Source organism: Xyrauchen texanus, chromosome 21 (genome assembly GCF_025860055.1).
Source record: "Xyrauchen texanus isolate HMW12.3.18 chromosome 21, RBS_HiC_50CHRs, whole genome shotgun sequence".
NCBI lineage: Eukaryota > Metazoa > Chordata > Actinopteri > Cypriniformes > Catostomidae > Xyrauchen > Xyrauchen texanus.
The window spans coordinates 17,463,485-17,486,466 of NC_068296.1; the positions used below are offsets into that span (position 1 = coordinate 17,463,485).

The 22,982-nt window shown below is 38.1% G+C and overlaps 1 protein-coding gene across 4 annotated transcripts in view; it reads right to left on the reverse strand.

The window, feature by feature from the left end:
* LOC127661428 (pleckstrin homology domain-containing family A member 7-like) overlaps positions 1–22,982 on the reverse strand; it is a 131,465-nt gene that overhangs the window by 71,058 nt on the left and 37,425 nt on the right. The window lies entirely within an intron of this gene.

Consider the following 22,982-nt stretch of genomic DNA (forward strand, 5'->3'; position numbering starts at 1 on the left):
GCAGGGGGACAGTGTATGTGCAATTATATTATTGTCTCAACTCAAACATATAATTGCACATATGAAGCCTACTGGTTCTATGTGTGATGTTATTCCATCCACTTTGTTTAAAGAGGTGGTGGAATCAATTGGTCCAAGTGTGTTATCGATTATTAACAGTAGCCTGACCACTGGTATTGTTCCCAACTGCTTTAAGCATGCTGTTATTCAGCCTCTTCTTAAGAAAGCAAACCTTGATTCATCTGATATGAACAGCTTTAGACCTATATCAAAATTATCCTTTATGTCAAAAATATTAGAGAAGACGGTGCTTGCACAATTAAATGATTTTTTAGCCATCAATAATTTGCTCGATCAATTTCAGTCAGGCTTTAGAGCTGGTCATAGCACAGAGTCAGCTCTGTTGAGAGTTTTAAATTATATTTTATTAGGTGTGGATTCTGGTAGTCCTGTTGGTCTTCTGCTGCTGGATCTTAGTGCCGCTTTCGATACGGTTGATCATGACATACTTATCAATCGCCTAAGAGACCAGGTTGGTATTCAGGGGTTAGCCTTGGATTGGGTCTCCTCATATCTCAAGGGTAGAACGATTTCAGTCTGTTTAGAGAACTGTTATTCATCAGTTGTTCCTTTAACATGTGGGGTTCCTCAGGGCTCCATTTTGGGACCCGTTTTATTCTCCCTCTACATGCTTCCGTTAGGAAAGATCTTTGAAAGGCATGGCATACACTATCATCTGTATGCTGATGACTCTCAAATTTACTTTCCTATTAAACATGGGAATCACCACTCTTTTGAGTCTCTGCATAAATGCATGGCCGATGTGAAGTGTTGGCTGGCAAACAACTTTCTTCAATTAAATGAGGATAAGTCAGAGTTTATTGTTTTTGGTCAAAGGGGATGTGACTTAAATTAAGAAAGAAATTTGTCACTGCTTCCAGGGAAAAAACTTCCCTATGTAAAAAACCTGGGTGTTATATTCGACTCTGAGCTCAAGTTTGATCGACAAATAAATGCTGTTGTTAAAAATAGATTTTTCCATCTTAGAACTATGGCAAGGTTGAAGCCCATCCTTTCTTTTGATGATTTGGAGAAGGTTGTGCATGCCTTTGTGTCCTCTCGATTGGACTATTGTAATGCTTTGTATCTGGGTGTGAGTCAGGCCTCTCTCTCTCACCTGCAGCTGGTCCAAAATTCAGCTGCTAGGCTTTTAACTGGAACCAGGAAAAGAGATCATATCACCCCAGTTTTGATTTCACTACATTGGTTACCGATCCAATACAGAATCAAGTACAAAGTGTTGATGTATGTGTTTAAGGCTCTTCATGGTCTTGCACCTGAGTACATCTCTGCCTTAATAAGTTTGAATCAACCATCAAGGTCTCTCCGCTCTAGTGATCAGCTGTGTCTGTCAGTTCCTCGATCTCGCCTAAAAACTTAAGGTGATAGAGCTTTTGCGGTGGTAGCCCCTAGACTTTGGAATGAGCTTCCATTGGTCATAAAATCATCTCCGTCTCTATTCTCTTTCCAGGGTGCCTTAAAAACGTATTTATTTTCCCTAGCTTTTAATTAATTGCATTATAATTTGTACTAGGTAGATTTTATCTTATTTTTGTTTTATAGGTTTTAAATGTTTTTTTGCATTCTTAAGCTGTATTAATGTGATTTTATTTATTTTTTATTACTCCATGTACAGCACTTTGGTACCCAGTGTGGTTTTTGAAAGTGCTTTATAAATAAAATTGAGTTGAGTTGAGTTGAGTTGAGACAGACCGCAAGGGGAGAAAAGGCTCCTAACCGACCGCCTGGAGTGGTCAGGGCTGCTGACAGGGGCGGGGGAGACCCCTTCTATTCCCCGAAAACGCAGCGGGACGTTCCGTCTGCCAGGGGCTGGAGGACTGCCTACGATCCGCCTATGGAGGAACGGCTGTCATCCGTTAGAGCACGGGTGGGGAACCTTTTTTCCGTTAAGGGCCATTTGAGTATTTTACTAAATTATTCGCGGGCCATACACTTGCTTGCAATTTCTGATTGTGGGTTGAAATTAATGTACACATTCCGTTATGAGCTTACACACCAAAAACACTAAAAGGTCTGTCTATTATACAATATTTTGTGTTATCAATAAAAAATATTTTTAAACAATATATGAAAGGATTTGTTTTGTTTTTTTAAGGTGACTTAAATAACGGCCATTTTATGCTTTTCAAATTATTTCTCAAATGGCTTCGCGGGCCGGGTAAAATGGTCTCGCGGGCCTTATACGACCCTGAGGCCTGACGTTCCTCACCCCTGCGTTAGAGAATGGAGGAGTGGCTGAGGACCAAGCTATGCAATATTGGAGAAGCGGTGAGTAAGTGTTTTTTTTCTCTCTCTCTCTCTCTCTCTCTCTCTCTCTCTCTCTCTCTCTCTCTCCCACTGCCGCGCCACATTGGCCTTTTCCCTCTCTTTTAAATTTTACTGTTTGTTTGTTGGGGGTACTGCACTGTTACAGGGAGTACCCCCCTATTTTTCATTATTGTTTCCCTCCCCCTGTCCCCTCCCAGATTCTGGAAGGCGGGGATGACCTGCCGGCAGATGGGGCATAAGGCACGCCCTTCCCCTGGGGAAAGAGGTGGTGGAGGGAATGTACGTCATGCCGGGGGCTCCCCGGCCTAAGAGAATGAGGGAGGAATGTGACAGGGCGGAGGGTGGGGCCGGGTCGTGATTTTACACACACAGTCCCTTATCAGGCTAATCAAGCCTACGAGAGGGATAAACGCCGACTGCGGATGGTGGGGTGACAGAGAGAGCATTTACGGGCAGCTGTCCATCCTATATGTGTGTTTGTGTCTTTAGATCGGGCAATGGAGGAGTCAGGAGACAACGAAGCAAGTTCAAGGTCAGTTCTTAATTTTCAAAGCCGGTTCTCGCCTCCTCCTTTCCCTTAATCCCTTTACGCACCCAAACAAAACACATTGACACCAAATTGGCATCGGTTCTTCCTTGTGTAGTAACTGAACGTGATACACCATTTTTTTAATTTTGGACATGAAAGCAGGCTAGATGCAAGCTTCAACAACATTATTAGAGAATAATTATAAAACATTTTGGTCTGTTCTTCACACAAACCTATTTAATGGTTTCAGAAGACTTTTCATATGTATATATGCAGTGGTTCTCAAAATGTAGGGTGCATATTGTGGGGGGTGGGGGGTTACTGCGTTGTTATACAATCTCAGTCACGGTCTAAGGTTTGGCAGTATGTCAGCTGGACAGAGCGCATTTCCAATGAGTTTATTTTAAGAAACTCTGCATCAAGATCCAACCATGTAAGATCGCATCCACATATCTGCACAGCAGATATACACTGATCTGCCGCAACATTAAAACCACCTGCCTAATATTGTGCAGGTCCCTCTCATGCTGACAAACAGCTCTGACCCGTTGAGGCATGGACTCTACAAGAACTCTGAAGGTGTCCTGTACTTTAAGTCCTGTAAGCTGCTGGGTGGGACCTCCATGGATTGGACTTGTTGGTCCAGCACATTCCATAGATGCTCAATCAGATTGAGATCTGGAGAATTTGGAGGCCAAGTCAACACCTTGAACTCTTTGTCATGTTCCTCAAACCATTCCTGAACAATTATTGCAGTGATGCAGGGCGCATTTTCCTGCTGAAAGGATCAGGGAATAGGACAAGACCTGCTGTTATTGAGATACACTGGCCCAGTCGTCTAGCCATCACAATTTGGCCCTTGTCAAAGTTGCTCAGATCTTTACACTTGCCCATTTTTCCTGCTTCCAACACTTAAAATAATAATAATATATTCCACCCCTTGACAGGTGCCATTGTAATGATATAATCAATGTTATTCACTTCACCTGTCAGTGGTTTTAATGATGTGGCTAATCAGTGTATTCTGGCCATTAAAATAGAGGCATCAACAGATCTACTGTTATCGGCCCAGTGCATTCATGTGCTTTATTAACTGTTTGTCTAAAACAAACAGAAGAAATTAAGTTACTGTGCTTGCATATGTAAATTGAGGTATGATGTAGTCTAGGTCTGAGGCTGGTTGCAGATACATCACAATGATGAGATTAATATATACATGCTGTTTAGGTTCTCCTCTTTAATGTTGTTAAAAAACATCTATGGAACAAGTCATGTGTGTCACTATTACACAGCTTCGGCAAATCCATCTAGCCATTTGTCTTAAGTGAGTGCTCACGGATCTGGGAACAATGTAACACTGTATTAAAAACCTAGACAAATTCAGCCTTGAAAATGATAGCAGGCAAGCTGAGCCCAGGAATCTCAATGGTTCAACTATGATGACATACACAGTCATATCCAGAATGTGAGGTAGACAAGTCATCAAGTGCCACAGGAAAGCTCTTAAACTAATAAGCCAGGGTTTCCATCTCATTAAACTATAAACTGTTCCAAAGTGTGATAGAAACTGACCTCCAAGCCAGGAATGCTTTGAGACATTTTTTACTTTGTAACATAATTTCAACAGCAGAACACACTGTGCATCAACAGTAAAAACATGTGAACTCAAGTTTACACCTCCTTCAAGGCAGCGAGAGGTAGAAGTGAGGTCAGAGGACAGTTTCCTTTCCAGTTGCTCATATATATTTAAAGACCATAATTTACTATATAGATGCCACACAGGTTGCAGCTGTATGTAATCTTTATGGTTCCATTTGATGGAGCACTCTCCTCACATTTCTGTCCATCAAGCTTTGGTAAGTAAGGTATGTGTGTGCACAAACATGTCGGGCATTGTCCCTTGACTCTCAGCCCTCTAAATTACCTCACTTGCTCAGTCTCATACGATTGTGTAGAAACATTTGTTATGTCTCACTGTTGTAAAGAAGATAAACACCCTTCTTTCTATATACCCTTCAGCCACATCCTTTACATTAAGTTTACCCTAATACTCATACAAGGCACCCATAGTCCGTTCACTGACTGATGCATATTTCACACAAATATGCTGGAGTAGACAATGACAGGTATTTAACCGAGGAAAAACACTAACATATTAGTACAGAAGTAATGCAGGTGTGTTGACTTAATAAGGGGCTGTTCACACTGAATACATTTTTGTCTGTCTGCACTGTTTTTCAATAGTTTTCTATGTAAGCATGTGCTAAATGCCATTTTTAGAGAAAGAACGTGTTTGGTTTGAATTGTCCCCAATGTCAATTCTTCAACAATCTACATAGAAGTTACCATCCGGATACAGAAAGTGCTTTTGAGTAAGAATCAATCCCTGGGTTTGCAAAAGTTCCCAGATTGGTGGCATCAAATCTTTTAAAATACGAATTAAAACATATTCAGAGTCTTGTTTGAGGCACTTACAGTAGAAGAAGTAAGTAAACTATGTAGATATCCATGAGCAAAACCATACACAGTAGGGATGGTAAGATTCACCGATTCACATCGGTGCATCGGCATAAAAGTTAACGATGCGTAGATTTAAAAAAAGTGTGTATCGGATACAAGTTGGCATTTGGCATCATTTCTAACATATTTGCATTGGTAAAAAACTATTTATTTATTTTATATATTTAATTATTAGTAGATGTGCTATACTTTTATTATTTGGAAAGTGACCAATAAATTGTGACCAATATTTAATATGTAGATTGATTTCTCCTCTCTCGCATTCTCTCATCACCACTGCTGCTGCTAGGTGAACATGACGTATCACAACATTACGGAGACCGAGGCGTCTCCATAGAACAGGGGTGCCCAATACGTCGATCACGATCTACCAGTCGATCGCAAATGCAATGCTGGTAGATTGCACATAATTTAAATGTGCTTTCGTTAAATTTTAGTTTCTGTCTGACTTGCACTTGACGAATACATTTTTATCAGGCGAGATTTTTGTTTATTCAGTTGCCTATTTGTCTTAACCAAAGAAATAAAATAGAACTATCTGTAGCATACCATATTGAATTGCATAGCATCATATTTTTTCCCATTGCATCATATTGCATTGAATCCCATTGTGTTGAATCGAAATCGGATCGCACTGCATCATAATAGGGGTGAATCGTCTTGCATCGGTAGCTGCTTCATATGTACCTTTAATGTATCGTATCGTTGTCCATTCATCGAGATGCGTATCGCATCGGCCTCAGTTATGGAGAAGCACATCCCTAATACACAGTATTCCACTTTGTATGGGAAATAAAGGAACAGTTCTCATTATTTACTCAAATTCATGTCATCCCAGATGTGTATGACTTTCTTTTTTCTGCTTAAAACAAACGAAGATTTTTAGAAGAATATCTCAGTTCTGTATGTCTATAAAATACAAGTAAATGGTGGCCAGAACGTTGAAGGTCAAAAAAGCATATAAAGGCAGCATAGAAGTAATCCACATGCCTCCAGTGGTTAAATTCATATCTTCAGAAGTGATATGATAGGTGTGGGAGAGAAACAGATAAATATTTAAGTCCTTTTTTAGTATATTTTACTTTTACCTGCCCAGCAAGTGGCGATATGCACAAAGAATGTAAATCAACAAAAACAAAAGTAGAATGAGAAAGTGGATATTTATGGTAAAAATGACATAAATATTGATCTCAGTTCACAAATTCTAGCCAACAGTGCCCAAATTTTAGGAAAAGTTTGTACAAAAATTCCAGGAAGTCTTCAGCTGCTCGTAATCCACTCGGCTCCGCTTGTAATACCGCTCACATGATGCGAGCCATGACCACATGAGCACCAAAGTTTCCATATGATTTCTCCTGACAGGAAAGATTTGATTGGGAGCTTACATGCACCATGCACACTTGGCCTTAATCTATACATATTTTGTGCAGCTATTATTTTCTATTTTCAGTCATGCCATTTTTTTTTTTATTTCTTCCGTGTCAGTAAATAATTGTGGCGTAATCTGTTTTAGATAAACCAGCCCCTTAACAGCACACTAAAACAAAACAAACTGTGGTTGATCATTTTACATGGAAGTTCAAAACTGTCTCTTCCAGTCTAAGTGGGCTTAAGTGTGTTCTTGGCCAGAATAAGCTGCAAAGTAGACTTGGCTATGTGGTTAGTCTGGCTACATTTAATTCCTCACATTTCTCATTTGGCCTGTTGATTTCAACTCGTCTCTGTTCGCTTGTTCGTTTAAGATGTCACAGCCAAGCCTTATGTATCTTTTCAAACTGTGACAAGACAACTTTTAAATTCAATGTCCTGGGGATTGAAAGTTACGTGAAGTGGCCTTAATGGTCTTCTGCTGATTAGCCCCTTGAGCAAACTTGGCATCAACAAAAGGCACAAGCAAAAGAGTGCAAGTGAAAGGCAAAAACAACTTTAAAAAGAACTGCATTTGTATATACCAGGATGTAAGTTTTCATCCAGCTAAGTGGTGTATGTCATATGACTGCATAATTGTGTCTAGAGACAAATAGTTTGAAAGCACCAAACCCTCAACTGATCAGAATAGTTCAATGTGAACTGACTGGCACAAGACAGCTGGCATGTTTTGAAGCCACAAAATGAATTACCTCAAACATTTATTTGTTCAATGGGCGTGTAAAGGCCAAAGGTGGTATCTATTTAAAGATGTTTGGATGAGCTGTATTTAAACACCAGCAACAGAGGAGTTGAAAAGCATTCTGATAAAGTGCTCTCTCATTTGGGCAAGGCCATTCCCATTCACATAACACAGACTGAGAGAGATGAAATGTACAGAGAGCTGATATTTTAGCTTCTGACATTTAATGCAAGTCCCCTGATTACAATGAATCACTAGATAAACTGTTAGAAATCCTACACATACTGCCACAGTATCAGCATGCAATTTAAAATAATTTAGAACTGCCAAAATCTTGTCTTATGAAAGTTACGAGACATATTATGTCTCAGCTTATAACATTATACCCTACCCAAAGATTTTTGATTGAAGTATTTCACCTTTCATTTTAAGAAGACTAAGATAAGGACTGACCAGATTTAACCAGAGGTGCAACCGCCCATTTATGGGTGGGCATGCAATATCAACATTGGCGGCCACTTTAGTTTTTCTTCCGACCAGGAGGGTTCCCACTTGAACCGAGCATTACACCATTTCGCCAAGAGCCCTCTTATATGATTTTGCGCCCCCTCTGTGTGGTGAACCTACGCTTTGCATATATTGTCCCTGGGTTTAACAGAGGCAAACACTCACATAGTATGTATAATTACATACTAGCAGGCACCTGGAATCTGCACCTGCGCAACACTGTAGAAAGATTTCAGCACAATTGGAACATGTGTCTTTAACACCTGGTTCAACATATTGCTCTACCTTTACATATTTAGCTCCATTTAAATGCATTTTACAAACTTATGAAGATTTCCCCACAAATTAGCACAGAAAATGAGAAAAAAAGAGTTGAGTAGATTTAATCTTGCCTGCATATACAATAGAGCTGTTCAGGTTGTAGTCCAAAAACCCGGAAGAGAATTAGCCATGGGTTCCCTTGGGATTTTCCCTATGGGTTTTTATAATGAGGTTTTTGAACTTGAGTGTAAAATAAGGTCTGTGGCAACTGAGTAATGTTTACTACAGACCTTATTTTACACATTACATTTACATTACATTTATGCATTTGGCAGACACTTTTATCCAAAGTGACTTACAGTACACTTATTACAGGGACAATCCCCCCAGAGCAACCTGGAGTTAAGTGCCTTGCTCAAGAACACAATGGTGGTGGCTGTGGGGATCGAACCAGTGACCTTCTGATTAACAGTTATGTGCTTTAGCCCACTACGCCACCACCACTCCACACATAAGTTTAAAAACCCAATTATAAAAATCCATTAGGAAACTCCATAGGGAATTAGACCCCAGGTTTACCTACAAATTGACATCATGGCTGAACAGCTCTATAAAGACCAAGAAAATATTTAAAGTCAGGAGTCCTTCATAAAGGCAGATAAGACATATTATTTACATAACTCTTCAAAGCAGCACCAACTTTATTTTCAGTACTCTTTTTACTCAATATAATCCAGTAAAGCAAACTAACACAAACAGAATGCTACTTTTTTTATACTTAAACTCACATTTCTCAGAAACACATAATAGTAAAGCACTCCAAATTAAAAATTAACTAAAACCAGACTATGAAATTCACACTATGTTAACACCCTTCAAAACAGGCTCCAGAAACAACTCCTTTCACACCTGAGTGAAGCTTGTTTACAAGGAAGCTAAAACGTCGTTATAGGACCCCTACTATTTCCATGAAATGCATTTTTGCAAAGGTAAACATGACCAGTTCACCACTTATAATCAATAAGAGTTGTTCTCATGCCATGCAGTGTTGTAGAGTAGCAGCAGGTCTTTGTTTACCAGTCTCCTCATGGGTTAGGCTTCAGCACTCTTTAATTCGCCTGTGTTGCCGGGCTTTGGACTGTCTAGCTGTCTCTAGTATGGTTGGGAGGGTAAAATGCCAACAGTGTAATGGTGTCTTGTGTCAGAGAGAGAGAGGGAGGGAATGGAGGGGTGTGAGGGAACTCAGTCTTACATGGGAAAGATTGCCCCTAGGTCCAGGTCCAGGTCCCTAAAGAGGTGCTAGAGCTCCCAAAATCTGTGAGGTAAAGACCAGCCCCTTTTGCATGTGTCAATAGACGAACACCCATCATGCAACACTCCCAGCATGCAATAAAACGACACACGCAGCAAAAGTTTCATAAAGGTTTTCTTATTGCAATAAATGTATTCCATAATAAACTAAGGCAAAACTACAAAATCAAATAATGCCATAGCAATTCAATATTTGGTTGTGAAGCCTCAGGTTGTGTAATTGTTGCGACTTCCAATTAAAGTGCAGACAGTTATCCTCAACCAGGGGGTGGGTAAAATGCTGTAGAGCCCGGCACTGGTGTCCAAAATGTTACCATAAGCATAGCTGAACAGCACAGTATAAGGAACCGCTGAATGCGCATTTAGGCAAATGTTACACTGACAGTTAACTTTACATGACACCAATAAAATTTCTGGCAATTCAAAGTTTACAAAACAAAGTTTGCATAATAAAAAGCAGCTATAACTGTAATTTGACAAGGGAAGTAACAGATCTTGGAATATAATAAAGATTAATACTGTACACATTGAACATGTAGAAAAGGGTTGGTATACAGCCAAACTTTACCTCTTGAGACTTGACAGCTGAGTAATAAGAACAGAGTTAGGAGGACCCTAATGAAAATGTAGCTGGGCTCCAATTGTATCTAAAAATAACTGGCTGAGGAGTAGCTAAATTTAAGTATGCCAAGTTATACCATCTTCCTCTCTCTCTCTCTCTCTCTCTCTCTCTCTCTCTCTCTCTCTCTCTCTCTCTCTCTCTCTCTCACACACACACACACACACACACACACACACACACACACAGTTTTTGCTATATGACCTCTAGGAGTATTGGCTTTCCTCGTATTTGCCATTAATGTGATTTGCGCACTTTTGCATATGTCGCTTTAATAGGAAAGTGTAAGTGTATGTTTTCATAACTGTAAATCGGCTTGTGGAGCTGCACATATCCATAAACAATGCAGAGCCAGATGTTATAGTCATGCCAACTGTCCACACGTCCCTCAAGAAAAAATTCCCACCAACAGATTACTCATTAAATCTTTCACTGGAGAGGTAATGAACGTTTTGCTGTCAGCATTGTGTATGCAATAACAGCAAAGTGGGAAAAGGCTCTATGAAATGGGAAGCCACATTTAGCAACATAATGTTCTAACTTTTCAAGACACAGCAAGTCTACCAAGGGTAAATGCAGTTTATACACAGGGATAGGGAATAGCAACTTCAAATCTGAAGGCCCTTGCTGTTTACTGCCACCCATACAGCTCTGGCTGTTTGGATCTCACCAAATCTCTTGAATTTTAAATGTACTGTAGCAGCAACATAAATGCTATCTATTACATATTATGTTATCCATTTCATCTGCATCTTTTCCATGAGTATAAACGCAATTTCAGTGGCCTCTTGATGACAAGAAAGGGTCCAACAATTTAGGGTGTGTTAGATAGCTGACACATTTCAAAATGGTTGCTTATCAAAAAGAAACTGGCCCTTAAGATGACATGGAAAAGCCACTTCAACCATCAGGCCAATGACCTCACTGAGAGGAAAGAGATGCAAAAGGTATCCATCTCTTTTTAGAGACAATGATAAAGCAATCTGTTCAGTATCTAAAAACACTATCAACACTCTTTGCCATCAAATTAACTCATCGTCACAATACAACAACCTTCGTCTCATGAATATTTCTACAAACTGATCAGTTCCTATATGATCCAAAATCACATGACAGAAAACTTCGCATTGGCAACCCGATACATAAATCTTCATTAGTGTCTATTTTACATCCTGTCATTTGACACAGGGGCATTTACAAGCCACTGTCACAAAATGAGCTCATTCACGGATAAATATAGATGGCAATTTGATGTCATCCATCACACAGCTTGGAGATTTTTGGCAGCATGCTCTGAGACTTTGAGGGCTGTTTATCTTCAAAATCGATTGCGGCAAGCAGAGAGACGGGACGCTGGAAAAATGCAACAGGGATCAAAGAAAAGATGAATCAGGCAGTATAAACACAGTTGGAATATAAAGTCACATTCACATGCTGTTTCTTATGATGTCCTGCTAGTACTGTGGTCCCATTTCATGAGCAGTTACAACATCACCTTCTCAGAAACAGAAAAGTACAACAAGCCCAACTGAAAGTCAACAAAAAGTGTATTTCAAATGGTTATATTTTAAATTTTTAAAGACTCGATGTGGCCATCAATCTTTCAGCAGGTATATGCATTTAAAAACGAAATGTCTTTCTCTTCAGAGAAAATAAACCATAATATATTTAGCTTTCTTTTATGCACTAGTGTCTAAAAAATGTTGTCCCATAAAATGCTCTTTAGGAGCATACATGAAAAATACCACCTGCTTCTGACTAGCAATAGCAATTAGCAAAGCATTGTTCATCATTCTTTATTTTTTTATTTGCTTTATTTACTTTCCCAACCTTTAAACTTGGTTGAGAAATGGCTTAATAGTTTTGCGAGGCTGTGACAACTAAAGGCATTAAGCTATTTTAAAAAAAGTCCATAGATTTGTCCTTCCCCAACTTCCTGTTCCAACAGACATTATGCCAACTCAGTGAAGAAAACAGTTGTCATCAAAACATTTTATAGCATCTATAAAATCCATGCACATTGCGGATGGAGTGACCTCTGATCAGAAAAAAGAAATAAGCAACCTTGCTGGTAAAACTCACAAAGGTAGATCATGTTTTCAATTTTACTTCCATCGAAGGATTCCAGCACAGCAAACATATTTAATAAATAAGAAATGTAAGGCTGCCATGGGAGAAACAAGGTTAAAAATGTCTTTTAAACTCCCTAACCCTGCTGTTGCATGACCCAATACTGTACAATATCTGTCCCTGTCTCTGATGTCAGGAGTAATTCACATAGCCTCCTTCACCTCAGAAAACCAGCAAAAAAGAGACTTGCGACAATTCAATAGCTCTGATGACTGAGATTATCCATTGAGTCCTCTCACTTGTTAAATGTAAACAAACTGAGCCAGGAAAGGTTTTGAGATTAGGAGCAGAAAGGTAATCCTTTTTCAATACTTTCCAGAATGTTGCGTCTTGATAGAGGAGCTGACTGTCTGAACGCTGACTAAGAGACAGTGAGATCAAAATACAGAATTAATAAAAAATATATAGTGTAACAACAATCTGAATGTGTAATGACCGAAATGGAGAATCCTCTTTAAACAATGTATCCCCCTTTTAAAGCTCTGCATCTTTTTTCACATTCTCTCTTACCACTGAAAGGTAATTGCATATAGAAGATCGTCTTTGCTTAAATCTTCTCGATATACAATGCTGCATAAACATTTTACACAAAATGAAACGCAAAATGAATGACTGTTTCAAAACTAGTCTCCAAAGCATGTACCCTTCTGCCATTGTTCAGAAACAGATAGCCCCGCCCCACACTTACACCATTGGTTGAGCCAATGTTGTTATGTGGGGCTGTTTAAACAAACAAAGCAATGTTTAGAAAGAGCCAACAATTTCAACTTAAAAGTTAACACCTCACCTAAATAAAATTAACATGCAATGGCCTTAAAGTGTAAAGGCATTTAATGTTGGAAGTAAAAGATACAATACAGGAAGGTCTTGCCATATTTCTAGTGTGGGAATATTCCTTCCTCTGTCTCGCTCATCTGTTATAAAATTTCAAGAAATATGACAGGCCATTGAAATGTAATACTATGTCTGAAGAGCAGTTGAGTGTAAACAGTCAGCTCTGATGACATGGTATTCAACTGACATGTAAAGTAACTTAACACTAACGAATACCAACGTCTGACAAACTGCAACTTGTCCAACTGGAAAAACTGCATGTTTCGCTGTTTAGAAGATTAAAGTGGGTGTTCAAAAAGACTAAAATATCTGTTGATAACCACCAAAAATTTATTTTGACTCTTTCCTCCTTTTCTTAAAAAAAGCTAAAATCTAGGTTAGAGTGAGGCACTTACAATGGAATTGAATCATCATCATCATCGCTGATTGTGTCAGTCAGAGAAATTTTTGTCAGATAAGTCGAAATGCTCATGGTATATTTTCTGAAGGTACTTCACTGCTTTAGGGTAAGTCAGAGTCTATACTTGTTGAGTATTGAGTCAAAAATTTTAGACAAGACCAAGAAAGAAATATGGTCTCGAGACACTAAACCCAATTTATGCCAGAATCTCATTCATAGAATCCATCACTATGCTAAAAATATATTAGAATATTATATAATTTTAAATAACAAAAAACAAGAACAGTTTTAGGCTAAACCAGTAGCTATCTTAATGACTCAGTTGACATGAAATACTTTGGGAAAGTCGATGTACTACAGTGTGACACTCTACACTACATCAAAAACTCACATAAACAGTATTTGTTAATTATTATATGCATACAGCTTTAATGACCTCATATTAATTAAGACAATATGGAATATTTGTACTTTTAAAAATGTGTTTGTTGCACTGCAGGGCCCTTTAAAATGAACTAGTGAAGGCAAAAAGTTTATTAAAAATAGTGAAAAAGAAATGATGACTAGTTACACCAAAGATAAACACTTTTCCTTTTTCATATAAATTTTAACCTAAAATGCTGATGTTAAATAAAAAATAAAAAGACCACGGATATGCATCAACTACCCATCTAACAATCACAATGATATGCTGAACATCTAAAGAATGGCATTGTAAACTTGGTAAAAACAAACACGTGAACAGGGAAAGACAATTGTCAGAAAGACAAAAGATGAATTTTTAAATGTGTAGGAGCAAGGTTATACAAAACAGTTTGAAACCTATTAGCATAACTCTGGTAAGAAAACCCAGAAGGTGTGAACAGAGAAAAAGAAAACCTGCCACATCCACATCTAGTTCTGCTGCTCTGAGACCAAGCATTTTGCTCAGTGCGTTGTTGGGCTGCATTCAAAACTGATACTTGACGTCTGAAGTAAAAGCAGAGGCGGAGGTCCACAGAGCCCAGAGGAAACATCTCTGTTTAAAATAGTCTCTAGCAGCCTAAAGGCCCAGCGGTTGCACCTCTTCCTCTCTGTGAGAGGAGATTTTGTTTTGTCATTGAGGATATGAGAAGAATCAAAGTGACGTAGTGGCATACAGGAGGTAAAAAGAGACAGGTAATACAGGTAATACACCCCTTTGATCCAAGCATTTTCCATCTGACCATTTGTTCTGCCATATCTATTGTTCCCTCTTGATTCAATCTGCTGGCTGAATGAGTCAAAGCGGTCATGTCCACACACACACACCTGCACACAGAGGTAGAGGTATTTTAGATTTCTGGTATTCTAATATGTGTACAAGGTGATTCATGGAGACCTGACTCAAGATTTAACCCAAACTAAATTTAGCTACCCAAAAATAGCTTGAGAATTGAAAATAAGGGTCACAGGTCATTTGTTGGGAAAATAGTGAGGTCATAGTTGAAAACTAATGGATATTATTGCAGATAATCTATCTAGCAACCAAAATACCAAGTTTGAATATGCAAAATTGCAAATGAGATTTAAGAACTATAGTGGAGGCTAAGATTTACAGAAAATAACATAAATGTTGGTCTTTTCTTACTTAAAGCTATAGTATGGCCTCAAAAGACTTGAAATATAGTGCATGAGTTATATTATAGGGCTTTTTCCCAAAAGGAGAAATTTCCCCTTTTTTGGAGCTTGACAACAGCAATCAATATGCTTTTGTGTATGGAAGTAGTGAGGACCCTTTTAAAAATTTCTCCTTTTGTGTTCCACAGAAGAAAGTCATACAGCTTTCGAAAGGCATTAAGTGAGTAAAGCTTAACAGAATTAGAATTTTTGGCAACCTATTCCTTAATCATGAACAAATAGGCTACATGTCCATAATCACGGGTTTCCACGCATAGGTTTGATTTCTACCAACTACGTTGGCAACATACAATATTTTCTTTCCTTTTCTTTGGCTTTGTACTTGTACTGCAAAATTACGATAAAGATTAATTAAATCAAATCTAAAACTAGAGGCCTTTTATGTATCTGGCAGTTCTCATTAATAACAGCAGTGGCTTATTTCCATTGCACACCAATGTTTATTTTTCTCTTTAGGGCCACACCACCACAAGGAACAAGGTGGCGGGGGAAAAACACCCCAAAAAAAGGCATTTTCCACCAATGTACACAAAGGTCCAGTACATAATCTTGCAGACGTTGTCAGCTTTGTTGGTGTGGTTATGGAGTATTGCACAAGACAAAGCAACATTATTCTCAAATATTCAAGCTTTGGAATGCTCGACACCCACATCTGAAATTTTTCAAGACATTTACAACAAGTTTGCATGAATAGCCTGTACCCTCCTCACAGCGAGAATCACTTGTATTGACACAAAGTCTGTTTCTATTTTCTCATGAGCATTATATTAGTAGTCAGGCTATTAAAGTAGGTGTCTCATCCATGTTCTTGTAGGCGGCAGCAAAACAAATATATTGTTTCAGTCCCTGAACCCAAACACCTGGTGCTGATGCACACGGTGGGGCCAAACACACAAACACACACACACACACAAGTTATTTTTAGACCTCTCTCATCCTACAAAGACAGATGATGCTCAATTCATTATCCGCACAGCTCAATTCACATCAGTGTCAATCTTTGCTGGGCTTCACATTAATTTAAACAGAGATTGAAAAGCTACTGGTCCTGACACTTGTACAATACCAGATGTAGATTCTGATTTTACACAAAGATAAGACAGATTAGAATGGATCACCCACTTAGAAAAGCATTCCTTGGCAGCACTGAGATTTCATAAAAGGCTGGCATGAATTAATAATAAAGGGCCTCACAGACTTGCCCACACAAACACAAATTGACAGACAGGGAATGTTAGCAAGACTTTTCTGCAGCCCAGGTCCCTTGTTAAATGGCGACATTTAAATGTCAGATGGGAAGTTTGAGAAAGGCGTGATAAATTTAGAGATTGAGCCAAAATCATGTTGATACTGTATCAGAGTTAGGGAGAAAGTGTTGAAGAGGTTAAACCATCACCTTTGTTGCCATAAGGTAAAAATAAGCCTTTACAAATCAAATATAATTACATTCAAAACGCATAAAATTGATAGTTTGGTCCTGGATGCTGATTGGTCAATAAATCATTACATCTGTGCTAACATCTGCAATATAGTAACAGACCTGGTCACCCAATAAATGTGCAGCACCCATAACAGATTATTATTACATTCTGTTATAATACAGCACATATAGTTATTTATAGTTTATACAGTATAATTATTTATACAATATAGTTATTTCATTAAAGCTGAGGTATAACTTTATCGAGGCTAAAATATTTAATCTTATCCCTGTTTAAAATGCAAAAACAAATATAACAGTAAGCCACAGCACCAATGTCAGTTTTTAAACAAAACATGATGTTTTAAACATTGTTTATTTTTGCAATTAAGTTTGGTTGTGCAAGTGTTGCATAAATTACACACTTCAGCTTAAAAGTAAAGTAAAAGGAAGCAATAAAAGTAATGATCAGCTACAGGTTCTAGGTGTTTCACATTACAGCTGTGTCTATATTGTGATTTTTTTTGTAGACTGGTATGTTGTATTTACCAATTAACATCTGAGACTGTATAAAATGAGATGGGTCAATGGTATACTTATAATTGGGAGAAATTGTAGCACTGAATATGACTCTAGGAATGGAAATCCTGCCTTACAGGTAAAAGAGACAATCACCAGACAATTAGCTTTCTTAGAGAATTCGCATGCTCATTAGCTTGACCTGCTTGAAAATATAGAGATATTTTGACATGATACGAGCTATAGAAGCATACACATTTCATTGTTGATTTGAAATGTTATTTGCTCGTAATCTTTAACAAAATAAATTCTGTCTTTTTGCATTTCAAGTAGACTGGAGTCATAAGGAATAGAGGGTCCTATTTTAAGAGGGCTAGCGCTAAGCACAGCGCTATGCCATAAGTCACAAGCGCAATGGACTTATGGGCATGACCATGAAGTTTTGGTATAAGTCTAGGTGCAAGAAGGTTTGGCAAAATTGCATGCGCAATGCTCTAATGGGCTGGGTCGGGTTTTTCTCCGATTATTGAACTGTCTGTGTCCTATTATACATTTCATTTATATCACCAGTGATATAAAAAAGACAGCACATTCATAAGAAGTTAGTATTGTAATTGGACATTCTGAGATGCTATTCTTCTGACCACAATTACACAGAGCTGTTATCCGAGTTACCATACACTTTATCAGTTTGAACCAGTTTGGCCATTCTCTGTTGACCTCTCTCATCAAAAAGGCATTTCTGTCTGCTGAACTGCCACTCACTGGATGTTTTTTGTTTCTGGCACCATTTCGAGTAAATACTAGAGACTGTTGCATGTGAAAATCCCAGGAGATCAGCACTTACAGAAATACTCAAACCAGCCCTTCTGGCACCAACAATCAAATCCACTGTCAAAATCACTCAGAACACATTTTTTCCTCATTCTGATGGTTGATGTGAAAATTAACTGAAGCTCCTGATCCGTATCTGAATGATTTTATGCACTGCACTGCTGCCACACGATTGGCTGATTAGATAATCACATGGATGATTGCTGGTGCCAGGAGTATTTCTGTAACTGCAGATCTCCTGGAATTTTCACGCACAACAGTCTCTAGAGTTTAATCAGAATTGTGCCAAGAACAAAAATCATCAAGCACAGCCATTGACCAGGAAAACAAAAAAATGGCACTCCATGACAAAAAGGTTGCCGACCCCTGGTTTAAAGGTTTATTTTTGAAATGTTGAGAACAGTATTTTTATAAAGTTTGTTGCCGATACTTTTTCTCAGAAGGTAATCTAACTCAAATCATGGCATCCCTAATGGTAAGGGACATAATTTGATGTTTCACCATATTTTTTGGACATTAACTTTTTTACCACCCCCTGGTGGAATCTCCAAACTGCAAATGTAGGAACTGATTTAAGACGTTGCGCTGATTACAGAGGTATGTGGTATTGAAACATCTTAGCGCAATTACCTATTTGCTAAAATAGCAAATGGCGCTTAATGCCACTTCATTAACATACAACCAGTTTGCATACATACACCCACAGACAGTGCAAAAACTCCCACCCATGCCCACTCGTGCATTGCGCTGACACGGAAATTGCGCTTAGAATTAGCGCTCTCATGAAAATGTAAAAAGACGTAGCGCATGGTTGTTGTGTGTAGCGCTGCGCTATGCACACTCAAGGAAAATAGAGCCCCAGAGTCCCACAGGTTGCCTGGTGGCTGTACGAACATGGCTGCTGAGCATCTTAAAGACTTTAAGGGACTTTGATCAACATCCAGGACCAGAACTATTTGCTTTATTGAAAAAAAAAATGAGGCACTAAAGGCTGTGCAATTTTGTGAATATAGTCACAGCTGAATGTGTTACAGGCACTCTGCTGTAGACTATATTCACAACCAATCAAAGCATCTCATACTTATTTGCTAACGCAAAGGAATGCGAAATACATACTGTAACAAACAATATTGCACATAAATGCTAAACCATCCTCCTCTCTGGTCATGTAATGCTAAACCAGTCCTACCTTGCGTGGTTTAGCCCCAAGCAACACTGAAAACAGTTGCTCCACATTATTTCAGCAATCAGTGGATTCAAGGCTGATAATATCCCTGGCTACATATGCCCACTCACAGAAAGCAGAACACTCTTAGTTCATTGGCTTGATTTCCATCATCATACAGAGAGAGACTGGAATGACTGCGAGTCGAATCACACATCTGGAACATCCCTCTGATCTTTGATGCTCTCAATGTACTGACAGTGCCGCGTCAGAGCGCAAATTACAAGCCAGGATCAAGCTTAGATGAGTGTGGGACATTTTTAGCCCTCTTTTGCGATAGTGAACTCTCAGTGTTGCATCTCTGGGACCCATGCTGGAATGTGATTGGTTCATGCAAATGTAAGAGAAGCAGATGGGCTCCTTTTGATAAATCTGCTTTTTTTTTTAAAGCCAATCAAACCAAAGACACTGCTGTAAGTGTTGTCACAGAGCCAAACTCCTTTTTATGAAGATCTGCATTTATAATCAGCACTGATGTTCCATTGCATATAAAGTATTGCATGTTGAAAATCAAAGAGCAATGTAGTACACTTAATAGATTATTGATTGATTGTGGTGGACATATTCAGTGTGTAGGCCTATGTTGCCGATGCGCGTGATTATGCAGCCACGTCTGAATTGATAATACGCAGCAATTTGAAAGTTGACTATCACATCTATCACACAATAAAAGTTGTCATTTTCAGTCACCTGAACAGTAGATCACTACATTTAAATGGAATTAGACCCTTTACTACCACTGAGAGAACTAAAATATATGTGCATTTTGGCTTCTTGCCTAAACCCTTATGAATTGTGTTGAAGGAGAGTTTTGTCTTCATACACCTAAAGCATATGCTTTCATTCGGAAACCACATTGAAGTCTGTTAAGCAGGATACTAATCCTAAAATGTATATATGAAATGCAACAGTGTTTTTGTTACATTTATATTGACAAACTGTTTGGTAACACTTCATTGATGGTACTAAGTAGATATTTAACTGACTATAAGTGACCATTTAACTGACCATAAGTGATTTATCAACTGGCTTGCTATAGCTAATAAACAGTGTTCCCTTCTTAAATCGGTATCGGTCTCAAAAATCCCATTTTGGTCGGCCTCTAAATAACAGAAACCACAACCAGCTGTAGCACACATCCACATACATGCTCATGCAAAGACACATGTGCACATACCCATCAAACACAAATACAACCTAGATTAGCTTTTGATTACCAAGATTTAGTTGATGAAACACATGAACACACTCATACTGAATATATATATATATATATATATATATATATATATATATATATATATATATATATTAGGGCTGTCAATTGATTAACATTTTTTATCAAATTAATTACATGGTGTCCCAATTAATTAATCAGCTTAATCGCATTTAATCGCATACAAATATTTGCTGAGAAAGCCCTCATATAATATAATTCAATATATAATGATTATACATATTTATATCAATATATAATTATACATCTTTAAATATTTAAAAAATGTTTATACTGTATATATATATATATATATATATATATATATATATATATATATATATATATAATAAAAAATATTCAGATATTTAAAATGCATTACATTCTTGTGGCAGAAGAGTTCATCATTGATAAGACAATACAAAAAGCGGCTTTAGAATACAATGTATTGTTTACTACCATATTATTGAACATAAGCCAATCATGGCATACAGTTCACAGAAATCCATTTCACAAGAGAATTTGTCAATCAGTTCGAGATTTATTATGAGGGCTTGTTTAAGGACCCGTGTGCGCTGCGTCATAAACATAAAATGTTTAGGTCACTGTGTCATGTTAAATATAGTTTAATACTCAATTTTTAAACACATCTTGAGATCCCTTAGTTTGCGTTTGCACTCCTTCAAGTGTTTATATATATATATATATATATATATATATATATATATATATATATATATATATATATATATATAGGTGTATATGTGTCAAAGTCAACAATCAAGAGAAGACTTCACCAGAGTGAATACAGAGGGTTCACCACAAGATGTAAACCGTTGGTGAGCCTCAAAAACATGAAGGCCAGATTAGAGTTTGCCAAACAACATCTAAAAAAGCCTTCACAGTTCTGGAACAACATCCTATGGACAGATAAGACAAAGATCAACTTGTACCAGAGTGATGGGAAGAGAAGAGTATGGAGAAGGAAAGGAACTGCTCATGATCCAAAGCATACCACCTCATCAGTGAAGCATGGTGGTGGTAGTGTCATGGCGTGGGCATGTATGGCTGCCAATGGAACTGGTTCTCTTGTATTTATTGATGATGTGACTGCTGACAAAAGCAGCAGGATGAATTCTGAAGTGTTTCGGGCAATATTATCTGCTCATATTCAGCCAAATGCTTCAGAACTCATTGGACGGCGCTTCACAGTACAGATGGACAATGACCCGAAGCATACTGCAAAAGCAACCAAAGACTTTTTTAAGGGAAAGAAGTGGAATGTTATGCAATGGCCAAGTCAATCACCTGACCTGAATCCGATTGAGCATGCATTTCACTTGCTGAAGACAAAACTGAAGGGAAAATGCCCCAAGAACAAGCAGGAACTGAAGACAGTTGCAGTAGAGGCCTGGCAGAGCATCACCAGGGATGAAACCCAGCGTCTGGTGATGTCTATGCGTTCCAGACTTCAGGCTGTAATTGACTGCAAAGGATTTGCAACCAAGTATTAAAAAGTGAAAGTTTGATTTATGATTGATAATCTGTCCCATTACTTTTGGTCCCTTAAAAAGTGGGAGGCACATATACAAACTGTTATAATTCCTACACCGTTCACCTGATTATAAAATACCCTGAAATTAAAGCTGAAAGTCTGCAGTTAAAGCACATCTTCATTTCATTTAAAATCCACTGTGGTGGTGTATAGACCAAAAAGATTAGAATTGTGTCGATGTCCCAATATTTATGGACCTGACTGTATATATGTTATGATGTGGGAAGCAGGAGAAGGCAGACGGGAGGTTTGGATCTAAACGCAGTACTTTATTAACAAACAACAACAGAAATAAACAAACTCAGGAACAAATGAAAAGTCCACGATGGGAAAAAACTAAACTCAAACACAAAATACACACAGCTGAACACAGGTTGACAAAACATCCACAAAGGGCAGGGTTACCACGAACGAACACGAGTGACAAAGAGTAAACATCGGCACGGACATGAAACGTCAACGATCTACAAAGGAAAGGGAAAACAGCGGGGTTTAAAAAACAGACACGATAATGACAAAATAACAAACAGGTGCGGACAATAACACAGAGGCGGCAGTGAAGAGGATCGGGAATGAAGGGAAGTGTAGTTTATACAAGGACAGTGAAACACGGGGCGGACAACAAGGAAAACGTGACATGGAGCGTGATCAGTGATGAGTGAAACAGAAAACACGGGGCAGACAACAAGGGATCGTAACAATATATACAGGTGAAACTCGAAAAATTAGAATATCGTGCAAAAGTTCATTAATTTCAGTAATTCAACTTAAAAGGTGAAACTAATATATTATATAGACTCATTACAACAAAGTAAGATATTTCAAGCCTTTATTTGATATAATTTTGATGATTATGGCTTACAGCTTATGAAAACCCCAAATTCAGAATCTCAGAAAATTAGAATATTACATGAAATCAATAAAAAAAAAGGATTTTAAATACAGAAATGTCGGCCCTCTGAAAAGTATAATCATGCATATGTA